Here is a 21,679-nt window from a genome sequence, read left to right on the forward strand (position 1 = left end):
CCAGGATAAGTACCTGGCTCCTGCCATCAGATCAGCGTGGTGCGCTGGCTGCAGCGTGCCAGCTGTGGCGACCATTGGAGGGTGAACCAATGGCAAAAGGAAGACCTTTCTCTCTCTCTCTCTTGCTATCCACTCTGCCTGTCAAAAAAAAAAAAAAAAAAAAAAGAGTTAGCTATCAGAGCAACTTGGAGAAATAAGAAACAGGTGTAGGAACAGGTGAGGGGAATATGGCTTGTTACAGCACTGGATTAAGTGTCTGGGAGGAGGGGGCCATTTTGCTGTGTGCTGTGTGCTTTGTATTTTAGAAGGTTTGGAAGACAACATTTGAATGCAAACAGCAGGAGGAAGAGGGGAGTCTAAGATGCAGATGTTCCATTTTCCCACAAACATTTGAAGGACCCTTGTACTTGAAGCTAGGGCATTCAGGAGGGAGAAAGCTCTAGGTAGGGGTGAGTCCATCAATAGGAATCAGAAATACTCAGAAATCAGAAGAATTTGGATTAGAATCAAAATTCATTTACATTCCTCTTCTTGTTAAGTGTCAATTTATACAGCAAGTCAGTGTTTCAAATATTCTTGCTGATGAGCAAGAGCAATGAACAAAATCCAAAAATCTGCCATTACATTTTTCTGATTGTGTAAAATCAAGAACGAAATAGCATTTTTTGGCTCCCCGTGTAGAAAATGAGGAATTTATAGCTCGGCAGCGTGTCTCTATGCCAGCTTCTCCCTAGTTGCAGTTAACTCAGTCTGGGATGTGGAACCAAATAATGCTTTTTTGTGCTATGTGTCTTATTCAAGAAGAATTTTTTATATTTACATTTTTAAATATACTGTCCCCGTATTTATAAAAGCTTATTGATGTGTAACTCTGTTTAGTTCAAGAGTTTACATGATACTCTCCATTTGGAGTTTTGAGTTTTTGTTCACTTTTCAACAAAAATATTGAGATTTTCTTAGGAAGTTAAACAACAAAGACTATTTGCTGTTTCACATAAATAACATTTTGGCTGGGTCCTGACTTTTTCCTTTCAATAGTGTATGCATTGCTCTGTTATCACTTAGCATTTCATAAGGGAGATGAGAACTCTGGGATCAGGGGTACTTTTTACTGTTTGCATAGTTTGTTGACATGAATGGAGATTCTGTTATATCTCTTCAGCTTCCATAGGGTACAGATAAATATATTCTCTTACAGTATGAGAATGAAAGATGGATGGCAATGAGTCCCTGAGAAGCACAGGAACTCTATCATTAAAGGAAGCATGGTGAAGACTGATGGTCACACTATATGTAGAAGGAAGCTGCATTGAGTTGTACAATGATGGGCTAGCCACATGTCCCAGGAAGAAAGCTTAGTACCCAGAAGACCTTTCCTGTTTTCTGGAAGATACATCTACATCTTTCTTTTTTTTCAACTTTTAGTTAATAAATATAAATTTCCAAAGTACAACTTTTGGATTATAGCGGCTTTTCCCCCATAACCTCCCTCCCACCCACAACCATCCCATCTCCCACTCCCTCTCCCATCCCATTCTTCATCAAGATTCATTTTCAATTATCTTTATATACAGAAGATCAGCTTGGTATATACTAAGTAAAGATTTCAACAGCTTGCACCCACACAGATACACAAAGTATGAAGTACTGTTTGAGTAGTAGTTTTACTGTTAATTCACATAGTACAACACATAAAGGACAGAGATCCTACATGGGGAGTAGATGCACAGTGACTCCTGTTGTTGATTTAACAATTGACACTCTTATTTATGATGTCAGTAATCACCCGAGGCTCTTGTCATGAGCTGCCAAGGCTATGGAAGCCTCTTGAGTTCACCAACTCCAAACTTATTTAGACAAGACCATAGTCAAAGTGGAAGTTCTCTCCTCCGTTCAGAGAAAGGTACCTCCTTCTTTGATGGCCCGTTCTTTCTGCTGGGATCTCACTCACAGAGATCTTTCATTTAGGTCATTTTTTTTTTTTTTGCCACAGTGTCTTTCTATTAATTATGAGAAGGTGATAGTGAAAAATAGTGATAACACAAACGAGTAAAAAATCAGATCAGACATCCTATAACAAAGAAGTTATAAGAGTTGTTGCTGATCTGTTAATTAACTAGTTATTTGGAAAAAAGTTACATTGTAAATGGGTTAGCTTAAAAATAATCTATGTGTTTTGCAGGCCCTTTAGCAAGACATTAAGGCTCCTCATTCCTAACCAAAGTATAATTTGGAGGTGGGTCAACATCTTATGGTAGTTTTATTTATTTATTTATTTATTTAATTTTTGACAGGCAGAGTTAGTGAGAGAGAGAGAGACAGAGAGAAAGTTTGGGGACTAGAACCCGGGGTGCTGGCGCCACAGGCAGAGGATTAGCCTAGTGAGCCTCGGCACCATCCAGGTAGTTCTCTTATCCTTTTGTTTGGAATGTTGTCAAGTAGACCTACAAGTCATCAGTTGGCAAATTCTTTCAGTCTGCTTACATAAGTGTTTAAATTTTAATCCAGAAACATTTTCTTCAGTTATGTCTTTGGATATTAGTTCTGTGAATAATGTCTATTTCTTCTTTGATTTCTACATTAATTATCTTCTTTCTTATTGTGCTCATTTGTATATTTTCCCTGTTTTATGGGAGGAGGTCTTCAATTTTTAACACTAGATTTTAATTTTAATTTTAATAGAACCTTTAACTTTCTTCCTATTTGTTCTCATTCCCTTGTTATATATTATATTGTTTCTTTCTATGGTTTCTGTTCCTTTTTTTCTCATTGAAAATTGGTTTGCAATGAAGACATGATAATTTACAAAATTAGATTTCCTTTCTTTAATGAATTATTCCTTAAAATGTGTTATTCCACTGAGTCCTATAGATCCCATGTTAATCAGCCAGGTTAGGTTAGGCTACAGTAATAAACAATTCCCAAATTTTAATGCTCATAACAAACAAGATTTGCTTTTCATACATCCTGATCAAATGGGAACTCTGCACCTTTTCTTTTCACACTCTGACTTACATGGGCAGAGCAGTGACATCTTAAATTGTGCCTGTACCTGTGGCAGAGACAAAGAAAGGGCCTGACAAACTATTTGCTGCTTCTTAAAGTTCTCACTGCAAAGTGATACATGTTCTTGTCACATTCCATTGTCCCCTGTGATCCTATTAGGTACCTGAAATGGTAGAAAGAGAAATTTGGTTAAACCAAACAAATGTTCATCATTGTGCATTGTCTTTTTTTCTTTATGTCATTCTTCAAAGTATATTTCAGACTTCTTTGTTAATATTTTAAAACTTACTTTTTTTCCTAAAATAGCAAGACTGTTTTCAGGCCTAGTGTTAAATATGACAAGTTTTCTTATTGCATGGTTTTGTACCACTATTGATCTATGTCACCAAAATGTTATTGATTACCTGTTCCAGGCATTGGAAAGGCCTTAAATGAAATTAGAAAAAATGTAAAGCACTTCATATACAATTATATATTGTATATGTGTATTGTACAAATATAGAAGGAATTATGGGTGTGTCCACAAGTTCATCAAGAACTGCTAAGTATTAAAGCTGCTTAAGTAAATTAAAAATGTCAGAATGTATTTACGAAGCATTGTCCAACCCAAGGGTGCCAGTGGTATTGCTACAGAATCTACAGTACATTCCACTTCTGTATCATTATGGGTTTTTAGAAACATGGCTATGAAAATCCTGAAGAGTACAATAAGATGATGTAAGGACTACAACCATGTAGCAAGGGAAGACTTCTGAATACTGGGAATGTTTATCTTGACAAATTGAGGCACAATACTCATTGCGTGCTATCTTGAAAAGAGAGGTAGCTACAATGGAAGCAGTTTCCAGGAAATTATATCTCTCTTGTGGTGGAAAGACCACAAGTTTCAGAAAACAGTCAGAAAAAAAGCTGGCTACAAATCCAGTGTAGCAATTTTTTGAGAGAAGTTATTCAATCTCTTAGAAACTCAATTTTCTCACTGGTAATATAGGGCCAGCAAGATCTACCGTATATGCTATTCTATACTGTTCTATCTCCTTTACTGATAAACTGTTCTGCCTTGTCCAATATGGTTGTTATTGAGCACTTGAAATATGACTGGTCCAGATTCAGTAGTGTTATAAGTAAGAAACAAACATTGGGTTTTGAAGACGTAATATGAAAACATTTAAAATATGATGTTTCTATTAATGACATATCAAAAAATAGTATCTTGAACATCATGCCTCACAGGAAATATTCAAATCAATTTCACTTTTCAAAATGTGATCACTAGAGTATTTTAAATTATGTTTATATTTAGTTATATATATATATATATATATTTCAAATTTTCATTTTATTTGAAAGGCAAAGAGAGAGACAGGGAGAGAGAAAGATAGAGAGAGATTGAGAGACAGTTGGAGATAACTCTTCCATCTGCTGGTTCACTCTCCAAATGCCTGCAACAGCCAGGGCTGGGCTAGCATTTTTCTGTTGAACAGAGTTTAATTATCCACAATGCTCCTTAGAATCTGTCTTGAGCAATCAAGAATAAGTACTTTCAGAAATTGTGTTTTATACTACTTAAGTCATTTTAACTTAAGTTAGTTACATGGGCAGGAGTTTAACCTACTGGTTAAGTGCCTCTTAAGAAGCCTCACCTCTGGGCTGAACACCTGATTCTAGCTGCTGGCTCCAGCTTCCTGCTAAAGCATCCTCTGGGAAACAATGACATGGCTCCAGTAATTGGATTCGTGTCACAGATGTGTGAGACCTGGTGGGAGTTCCTGGTGCCTGGCTTTGGCCTCAGCCAGGAGCCATTGTGGACATTTGGAGGGTGAACCAGCAGATGAGTTTTTTTTTTTTTTCTCCTCACCCCTCATCTTCCAGAAAAATAAAGAAAACTTTTCACAAAAGCTCGTTTCTAACTCCAACTTATTCAAAAATGATTCTGTCCAAGTCCGTTAGTTGGGGTTGGATTTCAAGGGAAACAACCCAATTGTGTTGAATTAAAGGAAGGGCAAGCTCAGGCAAGAGGAGCCTGTTCTGCATGGCTGGGGGAAGGGCATCTGCAGAGGAACCATGACAGGGAGGATTGGGCCAAGACAACTGAAAGCGCTCTGTTATCCTTCAGCAGATTCGAGAAGCATATTCACCAAACGCGTGACAGGGAGGCCCAGGTCCTGGGTAATGAGTAAAGCCAAGATCTGCCTCTACAATTTAATCCTGTTCTCTCTCTGTTTGCTTGACTGTCCCTGTTTCTTGTGTTTCTTATGATGATATTATTATTATGGAATATCTCCCAGAAGCTCTTGGGGCAGCACTGGAATTGAGGAAATGCAAATGAATTTTCTGTGAGTGAGAGGAAATAAAATTAAACACACAGAGCTAAAGCTGGGAATGTCAGAAGAGGACTGTGATCATAGATATTTAATTGTCTGCGACTGCATGTTCAAGAATTACCCTCATGTTTGTGTATGTGTAGTGATACAAGTCTTATAAGTATGGGAAAAATGACTTTTTCTTTCTGTTAGAGGCCTAGGTATTATCATACTTGATATTCTTGCACCTGGTCTCTCCCTCTTCTAAACCAGCTTGCACACCACTAACATATTCAACTTTCTATAGTTTCCCATTTGGTCCTCCTGCCTCCTCTTCAGACCTCAGTCACTCTCCCTTTACCTAGACTAGAAAAAATTTCAGACAAGGTAGCCTAGCACTTAATAAGTTTTCATGACTGATCCTTAACCTGCCTTTCTTCAAAATCCATTTTTTTTTAAATTGAAGAGCCAAAAAGAGAGAGTGAATGAGAAAGACAGAGAGGGAGAGAGGAGCTTCTACACCATTGGTTCATGCCCACATTGGCCCACAATGCCCACAGTGGCTGGGAGTAAGCCAAGCTGAAGACAGCAGCTAGGAGTTCAACCCAGGTCTTCCATACAGGAAGGTTTTCCATGTCAGGAATCCATCCACTTGAGCCATCACCTGCTGCCTCCCAGAATACGCATTGGCAGGGAAATGGAGTTGGGAGCAGGAATCAGATCAAGGCGTTCCAGTAAGAACTCCGATATTGAACTGGCTTCTAAACCTCTACAGCCAAATGCCAGCCCTAAGTTACCTTTTTAACCATGAACCTTGATATTTCTCCATGAAGAAATACCAATTTTCCTGCTCTCACCATTCCTTACAGAAGGACACTGGTCTTTACACCCTTAGTCACCCTTTACAGCCCTACTCCTCTCTACTGGGTTTTGTCTCCATTTCATGCAGCCTCTCTATGCAGCAAAGTCCATGAACAAGCCTCACACATTGTCTTCACAAATTTATGCAAACATGTCATAACTATCCCATAAATTTTTGAAGTTTCCTTGTATAGTACCCAAAGCCAAGGTGTCTGCTTATGCACAACTGAATGGAATACAGATGGATGCTGCCCTTCAAAGTGACACACAAGAAAATTGTCATTAAAACCACTATCCTTTTGGTTTCCTTCATGACTTCATATTATCTATTTGAGTTTATATATAACAAGTTATGCTTTATTTTTCTCCTCTAGTGAAACCAAGAGAAATGTAATTTCTTCCTACTAATGTGTTACTTTGTCCAGTTTGATGTTAAAGCAAGGATTTCTAGCACACAGACAGGTTTGTGGTCGGATGAGGAGAGAGGAGACAGGTCCTGGGAAGTAAAGGGAAGGGCCACCTATTTTCCTTGAAATGTAGGCCACCCAAGGCTTACCTGGGTGGCGGCTATGGACTGAATTGTGTCACCCTCAGATTCACAAGTGGAATCCCAAGCCATCAGTGTGACTTGGAATGGCTAATTTAATGAATATTTCTACTACCTCACAATTGATCCTTTTTTTGTGATGAGAACACAAAACCTCAGCAATTTTCTAGTATAGCACACTTGTGTGTTCATAACTGTAGTCAACATGAAGCACTGAGGATCCATAGACCATGTTCCTGCTGCCCAGCTGAAATTGTGTATCCTCTGACCAGTACCTGCCCTTCCCTGAGAGTTCACCTGGTAGGCAGCATCCTTGCCCAGGCAAGGTCATTTCCACAGACAGGTCTTTTAATTTACTGATGTGCCATTGTGCATTTTTATCACCTTCTGAAACCAAAATGGTGAAGGGAAGTGAACAATGGACAGAATTCATTTTTCTCTGAAAAAATTATATGTATTATTTTGGTAAAATATACTTTGGTACACACATAATATTTTTACAAGTTTATATTTTGTTCATATTTAAATTCTAAATTTTAGTTTCATTTTAGGTACTCTACTTCTTGTAACCTCCCTGCCCTAGGTCTTTGCTGGCTGGCTTATGTCATTGATATTCTAGTTTAAGAGTTATATCCTCAGCAAGATCAGACCTGATCTTACCTCCTACAAAACAAAACAAGCACAAAACATCTTACGCCTACTCCAGTCATTTTAAGAGATATCTATGTGTCCTTTTTTTTTCTTTTAAAGAAAGATATGGGAAATTACATTAAGAATGTCTTCATTTATTCTATATAGTAGGCCTCCCTTATCAAGTGTTGTTTTCCATATTTTTAGGTACAGTCAACTATATTCTGAAAATGCTAAATGGAGAATTGTAGAAATAAGCAATTTACAAATTTTAAATTGTGCACTATTTTGAATAGTGTGATGAAAACTTATGCCATCCTGCTTCATACTAACTAGGGCATGGACCATACCTTTGTCTAGCATATCCATGGTGTACTATCCATGTGTATGTATAGGAAAAAAAAAACACACTATATATAGGGATTGGTACTGTCTGAGGTTTCAGGCATGCAGTGGAGGTCTTGGAACATGTTCCAAGATGAATGCATGTCCCTTTGCCCTTCTCCATCAACCTCCCAACAAGCCCAGATGCTAAAATATAGAGAGGTCCTTGTCTTTCCAGCTTGAAGGCTGAAGTTCAGAGCCTGGAATTGTCCCTCCACATTGTAAGCCTTCGATGTGTGTTAAATGCAAGGAGTATAAAATCACGCTTCCCAAATGTCAATGAATCTGAAGGGATGTGTTTGCATTTATGGTGAAAGATTGGTTATCATAAATGATAAACCAACCCAAGACCAGGGAAAGCCTCCACTAAAATCTTATTAAAATAAATGAGTGCCTGAGTGCTTCTGTGGGATGACAGCTGCTCTCATTTCAGAATGGGCCTAGTTTCTATCCAACCAAAACCCCTAAACACAACCTCTCCCCCAGAGCTCGTTCCTGCTATACTCCTCTGTGATGGAGTTCCTTGCCTCAGCCTAGCCCAGCTACATTTCTGTCGTGGTTGGGATGACTGCCAATAGCCCAGATAAACTCCAGTAAAATATTCTGTTCTGGAATAGCTGTAGCTTTCCAGCTGCTTGAGGTTTCTTTATGTTTCTGGGGAATGACAGTCTGTTCCTGTCGTGGAGGTGCAGAGACATTTCCATATCCTCATAGCATGTCTATGATGGAGCAGTTTGGGATGAGCTGGAATGCTGGAAATGTTAAAACGTCTCCAGCCGGGCCATTCATCCTTCAGCTACTTAGTGACTAACAGAGCTTTATTACTCATGCTTGAGTTTCTTTTTCCAGCCAGGCCTGACTTCCAGGATTCTCTGTGTAACAATGACAGAGAGCTGATTTTCTTCAACCTGTCACTTAAGAGATCTCAGTAAAGCAGTGGTCAGAGGCAACTATTGCGTCCAGATTCAGCCAAGCTGGAAGAAAGCACATGAGAATTATGAATGATGAGACTCTAGCACTGTAATTTCTGCAAGTGTCTAGGTCAGTTGAAGAAAGATTCTCTGAGAGCCTTTCCCAGGGTTCCCTGCATAAGGGTGGAAGGAAGTGTGGGGCGGTGGCGGGAAGACCACAGAAGGCAATGAACTTAGTTTCTGATGCGTGAAGAATATCTTCAATGTTGAGACATTTAACTTGGGGATTCAGCCTCTCTTCTTCTTTCTGACAGTTTAGACCCAAACATTTTAAAAGAAATGCACTATGAACATTGAAGATTCTATTTTGTAGCAACGAGAAAAAAAAGTTGACCCATCTTTTTGCCAGCCCATTTTTGGAGTGGCCATTGTGTGATTTCAGACTCTCCTGAGGTCTATTTCATATGGTCTGTTACATGTTGGTCAAGCTTTCTGACATTCACAAGATACTATTCTGGAGGGGATGAAAAGCTAATTGGAGTTTTCTGTGATTCAAGGCATTTTTTTTCCCTTACAAAACTGCCTTGTATCTCCCCTTCTTACAAAATGCCTGCAATTCAGACATTGCTGAGATCCTTTTTAGAGAACTGACCTTTCTAGGTTGTTAAACTCTTTCAGCTCCTGGAAAAATAGATTACTTTAGATGAGAGCTAAAAGACTGATGGAAGTCTTCACCCTACTACAATATCTGCGACTAATGATTTTTATAGATGCCTTTCTTTGGCTTCATTGTCTGAATGAATAACTAAGGGTGGGGAGCGGGGGAAGAGTAGATTCACTTGGTTGTTTAGCCTCATGCATATTAATTCATAAAACCAAATACTTGAAGGGAACATTATGAAATAAAATCCTCTATCTACTTTCCTCCAGGGAAGAATCCATTTGAATATCTCAAGACAGAAAGTCAACTGCAATCAAGTCTTTGTGAGACTCTGCCACTTCCTTTGGTAATATGTCCCAGGGTCTTATCAATCCTTGCAGACAGATGATTCTTCATAAATGCTAACTTAATTCCAAAATGGTAAAACTGTTATTTTCTATTTTGTTCACTCATGTATCCTCAATTTCTTGAGCAATTGATTGGCATCTAGTAGGTACTAACTAAATACCCCTTGAATAAATTAATAAGTAACTGAACACATAAATTTGATTACAAGAGACTGTGGCATAATTATTCAAATTACCAAGTATTCTTGAGAATACATACTGTGCATAGTGCTATTTAGATACTGTACAGAAGTAAAAGACGAACAATAATAAAGTGGTTTCTTTAATCCTCAGATTTTTACTCTTTCTGATAATCTATAAGGGTGAACATATATCCACAAGCAACCACAATCCAAAGCATATTTTAGAAGGTATAATTCAAAGTATTGTCAGACAGCATGAAAGGATGATACATATTTGTAGTAGGATGAATAAAGATGGCCCAAGAATAAGGTTACAAGGGATTTTGAATTTCTGAAAGGACTGGGAGGCCTTTCTAGGTAGGAGTGATGCCTGCCGTGGAAGTAATGGGAAATACAGGGTTGAACCCAGAACCACTTAGTAGCCAGGTGTGTCTGTGAATGTGTCTGGTGGTGGTGGTGGAATCAACAGAATCAGATGAGAAAAGCCTGAAAAAGCTTGATGGGGCCTCTAAAGATAGCCACCGAAATGTTTAAAATAGGAAAACATTATTCATGTCACATACTATTTTAGGCAGCTTGAAATCTGGAAATTATGTCCATTTTATTTGCTGTTTTATCTGTGGTCCCTGGGACAGTGCCTGAAACATAATTGGCACTGAACAAATATTTGTTCAGTGAATATGAAATGCTAATACTCTGAGGATGGCAAACATAGGTGAAGCCCCTCTGTGGAACTGCTCAACTCCTATTTTGCTTACACTTGCTCTGCCAAAGATAGAAAATTCAAACTGGCAAAGCATAACAGTTATCAATAAAGGATATGTAATGCCAAGACAATAAGCTAACATCTTAGCCTTTTGGAATGGTTTCAGTATTTTGAGCTATTGACACATAACACATTTGTGTACTGAAACAATTCCAGAATCTAATTCTATATTATTATCAACAATGCCTTGAGAAGGCATGAAGAATAGCAAGGAAATGTCTTGACCAATATTGTCCCCAAATTTAAAAACAAATTCTACAAAGCAATATACTAAACTGGAGTTCTTGGTTAAATTCTAGAGTTCTAAATCATAATTTGGAAGCACTTGGTGATGCTAATTGTGGCAATTAGCACATGCCACTCCCAACTGGAAAGTGGCTGTGGGAAGAAGCCATGGATGAGAGAGGAATCATAGATGTAAGTTCCAGCTATAGCCCCTTTTTAAGAAAAACATTTTTAAAAAAGATTTATTTTTATTTATTTGGAAGGCAGAGTTGGAGTGGGAGGAGAGAGGAGGGAGAGGGAGAGGGAGGGAGAGAGAGAGAGAGAGAGAGAAAGAGAGAGAGAGAGATTCCATCCTTTGGTTCACTCCCCAAATGACTGCAAGGGCCTGGGCTGGGCCAGACTGAAGCCACAAGTCAGGAGCTTCTTCTGGGTCTCCTGCATGGGTGTAGGGGCCCAAGGACTTGGACCATCTTCCTCTGCTTTCCCAGGTTATTGCAGAGAGCTGGATCCAAAGGATTTGAACCAGTGCCTATATGGGATGCTGACACTGCACGTGGCAGCTTTACAGGCTATGCCACAGCACTGGTGCCCAGATAACTTTGAATTATTTACTAATATAGTCTCACAGAAGTCCCTACGTTACAGAGTTATTGTGAAGCTCACATATGTTATGTCTTGGAAGCTCTGAGAACAATGCCTAACAAATATTAAGAATTCAGTTGTTCTAAGCTATTATTAGTAGTACAATAAAAATCAAGCATCTTTCAAATAGAATCTTCATAAAAATTTCATTTGGAATTAATAGTGGCATCTTATTTTGTATGGACCAAAAAGGGAATTGACAGGCTGAGTTGTGATGCAGTATGTTAAACTGCTGCTTATGATGACAACATTTCATATCAGGGCATCAGTTGGAGTCTCAGCTGCTCTGCTTCAGATCGAGCTCCCTGCTAGAGTGCCAGGGAAGGCAGCAGTTTATAAAGTATTGACTGATTTATTTTAGATGTCAAGGTATGGGGAGGGGGACGGTGAGAGATCTTCAACCTGTTGGTTTACTCCTGAAATGGCCACAAAAGCCAGGTCTGGTTCAGATCAAAGCCAAGAGCCAGGAACTCCATCTGGGTCTCCCACCTGGGAGGCAAGAGCCCAAGTAGTTAGGTCATCTTCCTCTGCTTTCCCTGATGCATTAGCAGGGAGCTGTATCAGAAGTGGAGCAGGTGGACCCGAACTGGAGCTCATATGGGATACCAGAGATGCAAGTGACAGCTTGACCCACCACACCACATCACCTGCCCCAATAAATACAGTTTTGAAATCTGAGTTGAGTTTTTGGGACTGGCTTATTTTACTAAGCATAAAGGTCTCCATTTGCCTCTATTTTGTTGTGAAAGATAAGATTTCATTCTTTTTTATGGCTTAATAGTATTCCAACATGTATATATACTGTAATTTTTTATACAGTCTTCAGTTGATGGACATCTATTTTGATTCCATATCTTAGCTATTGTGAGTTGAACTACTATAAACATGGTGTTACAGATAGCTCCTTCATATGTTGCTTGCATTTTCTTTGGGTAAATTCCCAGGATTGGAATGGCTGGGTCATATGGTAGACCTATTTTAAGATTTCTATGGTATCTCCATACTGTCTTCCATAATGGTTGTACTATTTACATTTGCACCAATGGTGTATTAGGGTACTTTTCCCCACACATCCTAACCAGTGTTTGTTATTTTTGAGTTTTCAGATGATAGCCATTCTAATGTGGTGAGATAAAACCTCATTGTGGTTTTGACTTGCATTTCCCTAATGGCTAATGATCCTAAGCATCATATAGAGAGCACAAAAATTGTAATATATAAGAATGAAATTGACATTTTGGGATTTGATTTTTTTATAGTATTTGTCTATACTCTTGAGGAACAGTGGTTTTCCTACTTACTACTTGTTGAACTCTTTATTAAGTAAAGGGTTAAGTTTGTGATTATAAAGTAAATTGAAAGTATGTCATTGTACATGCTCGGGCTGACTTGCCCCAATTGGTAGAGTTGGAAACATACCAGGGGATTCCAATTCAATCCCATCAAGGTGGCATGTGCCAATGCCATCTCACTACTCCAAGTGATCAATTTCAGTTCACAATTGATCATAATGAAAGGACTAAGAGTCAAAGGGAGCACATAAACAAGTCTAGTATCTGCTAACACCAACCGATAGAATAAATAAAGGGGAGAGTGATCCAACATGGGAAGTGAGATACTCAGCAGACTCATAGAATGGCGGATGTCCTAAATAGCACTCTGGCCTCAGAATCAGCCCTAAAGGCACTCGGATCTGGCTGAAAAGCCCATGAGAGTATTTCAGGCATGGAAAGCCAAGACACTCTGGCAAAAAGATCTCTGTGAGTGAGATCCCAGTGGAAAGAACAGGTCTTCAAAGAGGGAGGTGCCTTTCTCTGAAGGGAGGAGAGAACCTCCACTTTGACTATGACCGTGTCTAAACAAGATAAGAGTCGGAGAACTCAAGGGGCTTCCATAGCCTTGGAAACTCATAACTGGTGCATAGGGAGATTACTGATGCCATAAACAGGAGTGTCAATTGGTAAAGTCAACAACAGGAGTCACTGTGCACTTACTCCTCATGTAGGATCTCGGTCCTTAACGTGCTGTACACTGAGGCTTAATGCTATAACGAGTACTCAAACAGTATATTTCACTTTGTGTTTCTATGGGGGTGCAAACGACTGAAATCTTTACTTAATGTACACTAAACTGATCTTCTGTAAAAAAAAAAAAAAAAAGAAATTTTCAATTCCCAACTTGACTCTCACTGGGATTAAACATGATAATAGGTCTGATCTGATTTCATCATCATTTTAAAAAAATCATCTATTATTTTTCACTTTATGTTTCTGTGTGGGAGCAAACTGTTGAAATACTTATTTAAGGTATACTAAGCTGATCTTCTGTATATTAAGATAATCGAAAATGAATCTTGATGTGAATGGAAGGGGAGAGGGAGTGGGAAAGGGGAGGGTTGTTGGTGGGAGGGACGGTATGGGGGGGGAAGCCATTGTAACCCATGAGTCGTACTTTGGAAATTTATATTCATTAAATAAAAGATAAAAAAAAAAAAAAAAAAAGAAAGTATGTCATTGTAAAAATTTTAAAAAAATAAGAAAAGAAGCAGGGAGTGTAGGGTAGGGTGGTAAGTATCATTATGTTCTTAAAACTGTATATATTAAATATATTAAATACATGAGGCTTGTTCTCTCCATATAAATATAAACAAGTAAAAGTAAGTGGTTTGAGGAGCAGTGAAAAGATTTGCTGATTTCTATAATCCTTCCATAGAATCAGATACAAATATTTAGTGAGCACTATCTGTCTGCTAGCACTGGCCTACCTAGATGCTGGAGATGGCAAGACAGATAAGATGAAAAGTTTACTCTTAAGAAGCTTAATTTAGCTTGGGTCTAATAATTAAGGCATCTATAACACATTAAAGACACCATCACACTATTTAATGCAAAACTGCTTCTAGACCATGGACTCCTTGAGAGTGAACAGCTCATTTCCATCTTCATACATCTGATAGAATACCACATGTTCCCTAATATACACTCAATGCGTGAATGGGAACTTCTGACCACATCAACATGTACTCTGATTATGTATGAGGAGACTTCAGAAAACTCAAGGAACAACGCAATTAAAAGATGTTTATTTTGGTGCAAAAATATTTTGAAATCTATACACAATAGTTTTTTTTTTCATAACACATATTTTCCATGAGTTTTTTAAATACCCCTGTACACTCTGGAATGCAAAATATGACATAAGATTTTTTTTAAAGATTTTATATATTTCTTTGAGAAGTAGAGTCACAGACAGGGAGAGGAAGATAAAGAAAAGTCCTCCATCCACTGGTTCACTCCCCAAATGGCTGCAATGGCTGGAGCTGGACCTATCTGAAGCCGGGAGCCAGGGGAATCTTACCTTGTGGGTACAGGCACAAGGACTTGAGCCATCTTTCACTGCCTTCCCAGGCCAATAGCAGAGAGTTGGATCTGAAGACGGGTAGCCCAAACAGGAACCAGTGCCCATATGGGATGCCAGCGCTGCAGGCTTAACCTATTACACCACAGCACTGGCCCTAAGATATTCTTTTAACTGCCTAACGAGCTTCAAGAGAAAAATGAAATTCAACAGTAACCAGGATGGAAGATGAATTTGAAAACTAGAGCTGTAAACTGACGAGGTCCCTCTACAGCTTCTCTTGCTGATGGTGTTGGCCTCAACAACAGAGCTTGTGTTTTAATGTAATGAGGCCCGGAGAGGATGACTGAGAATGGAATGCCTAAAGAAGAAAGGCAAAAGCATGAAGAATGATTGCTGGACAAGAAGCAGTAGCGAGCAAGAACTTGGTAAGGATAGGTGAATATAAATAAACATTGCTGGTGCAAAAAAAGATTATCTATAATGTTTGTGTGAGGGATGAAAGAGCAAGATGAATTAAAATACAAAATGGGAGGAAACATGTGTTCTGAAGGGCAGATATAATGTTCAAATCCAGATTTTATTAGGTCAAGTAAGCAAACTGAAAATTTAAAGATAACTTCTAAGAAATAGGTCATATAACTTCCACACCAATCAGTACAGGGTTAGAAAAAGGGATCCGATGAAAGAAAACTCAATAATCAATAGAGGGCAGAGAAGAAGGGAAAAAATGAGAAATTGAAAATACTAAGTAAGGTGGTAGAAATAAACCCCAATCACAATTTTTAAATAAAATGAGTGCAGATGGCTTGCATTTGCAATTAAAAATAGAGATTTTCAGATTGAAACTCAAAAATCTAGGATATGTTATTTAAAGACACATACTTGTAACAAAAGGGCTCAGAAAAGTTGTAAAAACTCCTATATCAAGCAGATACTAAATCAAAAGGAAGTTGATATGTCTACATTAATATCATAAAAAACACACACACCAAAGTTTAAAGGCATGTAAAATATTGTAAGGTAGATTATATTCTGAGGCAATTCTATTATGGGTTTATGTAAGTTATACTTGCAATATAAATATAAATTATACTAATGGAGAATTACCATTTTTCAGAGAAAACATCTTAGACTTTCTCATGATTAGATGCAAGTATGAATCATACTACTACTAATAAACAGACTGTAACATGTTATTGCATTACTACTAAGTGCATTGCACTATTTAAACTTGAAACAGTCCTCTGAGATTATCACTCTTACTAACCCCCATTTTAAAGATGAAGAAACTGAAGCTGGTGGAAATCAAGAGATTGGCTCAATGATATGAGCCAATGAGTGACACTGATCTATGTGTTTCTGATTCTCCAATAGTGCCTTTAACCATGATAAGCACAGAAACTTCTTTTAGTTAGTTTTTTTTTTTTTTCACTTAGTTGAGAGAGAGAGCTACTATCCTCAGGTTTACTCCACAAGTAGCCAAATGGTCAGGGCTGGGTCCAGCCAAAGCCAAGAGCTGGGAACCCAATTCAACTCTTCCACATGGGTTGTAGCAACCCAACATCTTGAGTCATCACCTGTTGCCTCCATGTGTCTACACTGGCAAAAAGCTGAAGTCAGGAGCTGGAGCCCAAAATCAAATCCAGGCACTCCAAATGTACAATGTGAGTGTTGATACCACCAGACTAGATGCCCAGTCTCAAAAGAAAAACTACTTGGTAGATCTGAGAATAACCCTGGAGATAGGTGGGGACAGCATGAGGTGAAAGTGAAGACTGCAAGCTCCCAGTAAGTTGACTAACTGCTGACCTATGAGTTATCTAGGCAATATAGAAGGGCCTGTGAGAAAAAGAGCTTGTGACTCTTAGAGTCCTTTAATCAGGCCAAATCTCAGAAAGCTGGAGACTTGGAGGCTGTGGATGTCCCTGGAGATGGGCTGGAAATGTCTAGGATGATGGTAAACTCATTTTGTTCTGAAACAACCCTGCCTCTTCCAGGGCTACCACTCATAATTGCCCACTGAGTATGGGTGACTGGACAAGTCTGTCCAAGTCAGTCCCCAGGCACAGAACTTTGTGTTCCCAGAAGAGAAGGATGCCTTTTTTCTGATTTCACACATAGAGGTCAAATGGGTCAGTGGCATTTCCAGCTGTTCCCTTTGCCCCTGGGAACCCAAGCACCCGAGCGATCTGAATCTGTGTCTGTGCCAGACATAGATTTCCTAGGGTACTATGGAGGCTATTTGGAAGATTTGTCCCAGGGGGATACTTAGACACGTCTGCTTCTATTGCAGTGTCTTAAAGACAGATGCCCTCTGATTGGCATAAATCCATTTAGGTCCTTCTGGATTTCCCAGTGCAAATGTCTAACATGCTTGAAGTTATGGTTGCTGCTGAAAGCATCTTTACCATCAATCATTGCATTGGGGAGGGATTTTTAAAAGCCTCATATAACTGGCCTCTGCTCCTGACCCCATTTTTCAGTCAGAAATCTGATAAGAGCTGCACCACTGATGTTCAGGAGCTCACTCAGCATTATGATTTCTGACTTGAAGCTTGTCTTGCTTCATTCTGCACACACACTCACTACTTATCATTCCGTGGGAACATTGCTTGTTTTATTTACACAGATATGTCTTTATAGCTCTTTTGACTTGAGTGTCCACGTGGGATAATTTCATTCACTAATTTAGCAAATATTTCCTGGGTCCCTGTTATATATTTGGCACTATTTTAAAGTCCAGGGGATATGATGGAAAACCCAGCAGTCACATTCTCACTGAGCTTCCCTTCCAGTGGATAGCTGTAGACAGCAAATACATAAACAAGCAATTATGTACATTAAGAGCTGGTGATAAATGCTAGGGGGGGATTGAAGTTGGGTAAAACACATATGTAGCTACTAGGGTGGGGAAATCTATGAAGGTACTTCCAAAAGTTCAAGGAAAATGGAAGTAAAAGGTTAAATTTATTTTGGTGCAAAAGTTTTTGATTTTTTTTTTATTTTTTCATGATCTGCATGATATGAAGACATCTGTATGGATAGATGTCAAAAATTTTGTAACAAATTAAGCTTACTTTTAAGTTTTGTTTTCTTTCAATTTTTGGAAGTACCTACATATTTCATATTATATATTATAGAAGGTTTTCCTGACATGGATGAGAGGGAAAGAAAGATGAGAGTGGGCCATGTGAAATCTGGTGAAAGAGCATTCCAAATATAGAGAAAAAGAATTACCAAGGTGCTAAGGTGAGAGCTTGTCTGGTACTTTTAATGAAGCACTGGGAACCTAGTGAAACTGAAAGAGATAAGCAGTGGGAGAGGAGAGATTGGCATCTAAGCAGGAACCAAATTGTTCAAGTTCTGTAGACCAAGGTAGGACAGCTGATGCCAGAGGAAGTGTTTCACTATTTTAATTTCTAAATTTCATGTTATTCTCAAAGTCAATCTCTACAAAGCTCAGTTCTTCCTCTTTGATTTTTTGCCTTAAATGAGAAGCAAAACCACATGAGTATTTGAGCAGAGGGTTGATGAGGCTTGGCTTAGCTCTGAAAGAACCCTCATGCAATAACCAGCAGATTTGCATCCTTTGCTGGATGAATAGACAGAGTATATATAACAGTGGTCCTAAAATTGCATTGTCATGATGTCATCATCATCCTAATTTGTGTAAGGACAATCTGTGATGTTCATTCAATGGTGACACTGCCTGATCCATGTGTCTGAATATGATCCTGTCATTAAGTAACATATGACTGTACATTAAATTTAAAAATGAGTAATTCTGTAAGATCATTTATAGATACTCTCATGCTGCATTTGCCTGCAATATTCAATGGTGTTTAAAAGACTTCCAAATAATGCTTATAAGGGACATAAAATTAGTGGTAAACACCCAAGCCAAAATAATGGAATCTGATCCTCCCATCTTTTTCATCTTTTACTGCTTATTTATAGTACAGTCAAATTGTCCTGGGAGACAGTAAAATCTATTTAAACTGAATGAAATATGTGATATTCAATTACAAATGCTTGTCCTCAGTTTTTTTTAAGATTTATTTATTTTTATTTTAAAGTCAGAGTTACACAGAGCGAGGAGAGGCAGAGAGAGAGAGAGAAAGAGAGAGAGAGAGAGAGAGAGAGAGATTGTCCATCTGATGGTTCACTCTCCAATTGGCCGCAACAGCCAGAGCTGCGCGGATCTGAAACCAGGAGCCAGGAGTTTCTTCCTGGTCTCCCACGTGGGTGCAGGGGCCCAAGAACTTGAGTCATCTTCTACTGCTTTCCCAGGCCATAGCAGAGAGCTGTATTGGAAATGGAGCAGCCGGGTCTCAAACCAGCGCCCATCGGGGATGCCGGTGCTTCAGGCCAGGGTGTTAACCCGCTGAGCCACAGCACCGGCTCCTTCAGTTGTTTTTAAAAGAAGCTGTTAAAATATGGGATGAGTCATAATTAAGTTAAAGAGTAAAAGGAAGAACTTTAATGTATACCTGAAAATAAATATAAACTTAATGATCTGTCTATCAGTTTTGAAATAATGATATTTCATAGTTAAATCTATTTGAAATCTTAATCAAAATGATCTTTTTCTCTTTGCTTTAAATATCTTGATAGATCAGAATAACAAAACATTTCCTCTTCTCTTTTTGACATTTTTGTAATTGTATATCCTATACATTTGGCAATTTTATTGGGATGGAAAGTGAAATATATGTACTCCAAGATTATTAGTATGTTGTGATCAGGCTTTCATTGAATCCAAGTCTAAAGGAATTGTTTTTGGTGACAGAACATTTTCTCCACATGTTCCCATTTAATAAAAAATGCTTTCTTTTAATTAATTCCACTTATATTGATTTGCACATTTTGAAGCTTTACTCATTCACATTATAGTATGGATGCAGGTAGAGGCTTAACAAAAAAGGTATTGGCAGAGATCCAGTTGTCTGGCAATCCTCTAAGAAAGAAATTTTAAAACAAGAAACATTCAATTAGATTTTAAGATGATTTGTCAAAAAACACACTGCCAATGACTGGAAGTGCAAACGGCAGACTGCCGGAGCCCAGAGGAAAGAGATAAGGTTGGTGAAATTGCTGACTGCACTAAAAACAGCCAAAGGGATTAAAGGGAATAAAAGCTTTTTCAAATAAATTGAAAAAAAAAATACACCAGAAAGTAGGACTGCAAATGAATAGGGTGGGAGAAATCCAGGGTAGCTAAAGTGGCTCAAGACTGAACTGCTTTTAAAAATTTGTGTCTGACAAGATGAACAGACTTTGGGCAATTGGGATGTAATGAAGATCTGCTTTATTAGAAAATGATTTAGGCAGCTGATGGCAATTCAGCATCCTAATGGACAGAACTTAGAATCCTCAAACATGCCTGCTGATACCTGTGCTAAAATATTATAAAGTAATTTACCATCTAAGCTACCACCTTTATCCCGAGTGAAACCTGATTCTGCCTTCAGCTCCTGAACACCTCCATGAAATTAAAAAATCAAGTAGAATGTGTGAAGCCTCAAAGGACTGATGAAAATTCAAGCCTACCAAGGTTGTGAGTTTTAACCCTACTCTTGCCATCATCATCCCTAGTGTCAGTGCAGCCTCTGTATAAACCTGTTTTCTGATTTGTCAGATGGATATTATACTTATCTACAAACAATATGTGGTTCAAGGGAGTTCAGCTTGTCTCACAAACATGCTAAAGTGTTTGTGAAATGAACAGTAACAAAGTATTCATAAAATATACAATTAAGAGAGAGAATGGCTTTAAGTTCACATGAATCAAGTTAGTGAGTTCAAACTACAGAGACAATGTAGAGAAGTGGCTAAGTGCATAATTCAGAGACAGACTGACTTGGTTTGGATTTGCATCCCACTGATCACTGAGTGAGTGACCCGACGCACATAACCCAACTACCCTGGAATGTCTATTCTCATTTGTAAAATTAGACTTATTTATTATAAGGACTGTGTAAGACATGGAGTGCTCAATAGTGCCAGTTAATATTATCAAAGAAAAATCTTAGACTCAAAGGGAAAATTCTGGAATTCCAAAACTACATTTGGGCAAGTGAAAAAAAACAAACATATAACAGTTAAGCCTAAAACATAGTTTAAGAATATAGTAACTGAAAAAGTAAGCTGAATAAATATACCAAAATAGTGAGTGTTGCATAGCCTGGCATATGTCTATGACCATCAAGACAAAGGTTAAACATGGAATTTTGTCTTATCCTTCAGGGTTACTGGAAACAGCAATAATACTGAAAAACTGCAAGCATGTCTGGCAATTATAAGATGAACTATTAACTTCAAAAGCTTATAGCAATCATGGGAATCATCTGATAGGGTATTTATGTCATCCATATTGAAAGCATTGAAGACTGTGTACTTGTCTTCCCCACATTTGTATGCTTGGGAAGGTCATATCAGATGCCTTCACAATGATCAATTTAGTTTCTCAAGGGTACTGAGGATTAGGAATAGAGCAGTGCTATGGACCTAGGTCTTTAATTGTTGGCCATGGTTCATATACTCTATGGAATAATGATACATTCATTCAATCATTCATTCATTCAGTTGGTGGATCAGTTAGATATTACACAAATATTTAGTAAGCACCTACTAGCCATAAGGGGCAAATAGATACTGGAGTATGACACACTAAAAAGACACAAAGTCTACCATCATGTAGCTTATTATCTTGTTGAGGAGACAGATGTTGACATAATGACCACATAAATAAATATTCAATTATATCTGGAGAATAAACTGTATAAAAGAGCCTGGAATAAGGAGTTTGAACTAGCAAGGGAAGTCGAGGAAGACTTCATTGATATCTGAAAGGT

The 21,679-nt window shown here is 38.3% G+C and overlaps 1 long non-coding RNA gene across 3 annotated transcripts in view; it reads left to right on the forward strand.

The window, feature by feature from the left end:
• Positions 1-21,679, forward strand: part of LOC103352084 (uncharacterized) — a 190,686-nt gene that overhangs the window by 114,356 nt on the left and 54,651 nt on the right. For 2 of the 3 annotated variants that reach the window (XR_016212939.1, XR_016212940.1), the window contains one exon: positions 9,573-9,649. The exons of the other annotated variant lie outside the window; for it this stretch is intronic. This is a non-coding gene — a long non-coding RNA (uncharacterized LOC103352084). The remainder of the gene's footprint in view (positions 1-9,572; positions 9,650-21,679) is intronic. 3 annotated transcript variants of the gene reach the window in all.

Source organism: Oryctolagus cuniculus, chromosome 9, assembly GCF_051225735.1.
Source record: "Oryctolagus cuniculus isolate XC-2025 breed Fujian yellow rabbit chromosome 9, ASM5122573v1, whole genome shotgun sequence".
In the NCBI taxonomy this organism is placed as follows: domain Eukaryota; kingdom Metazoa; phylum Chordata; class Mammalia; order Lagomorpha; family Leporidae; genus Oryctolagus; species Oryctolagus cuniculus.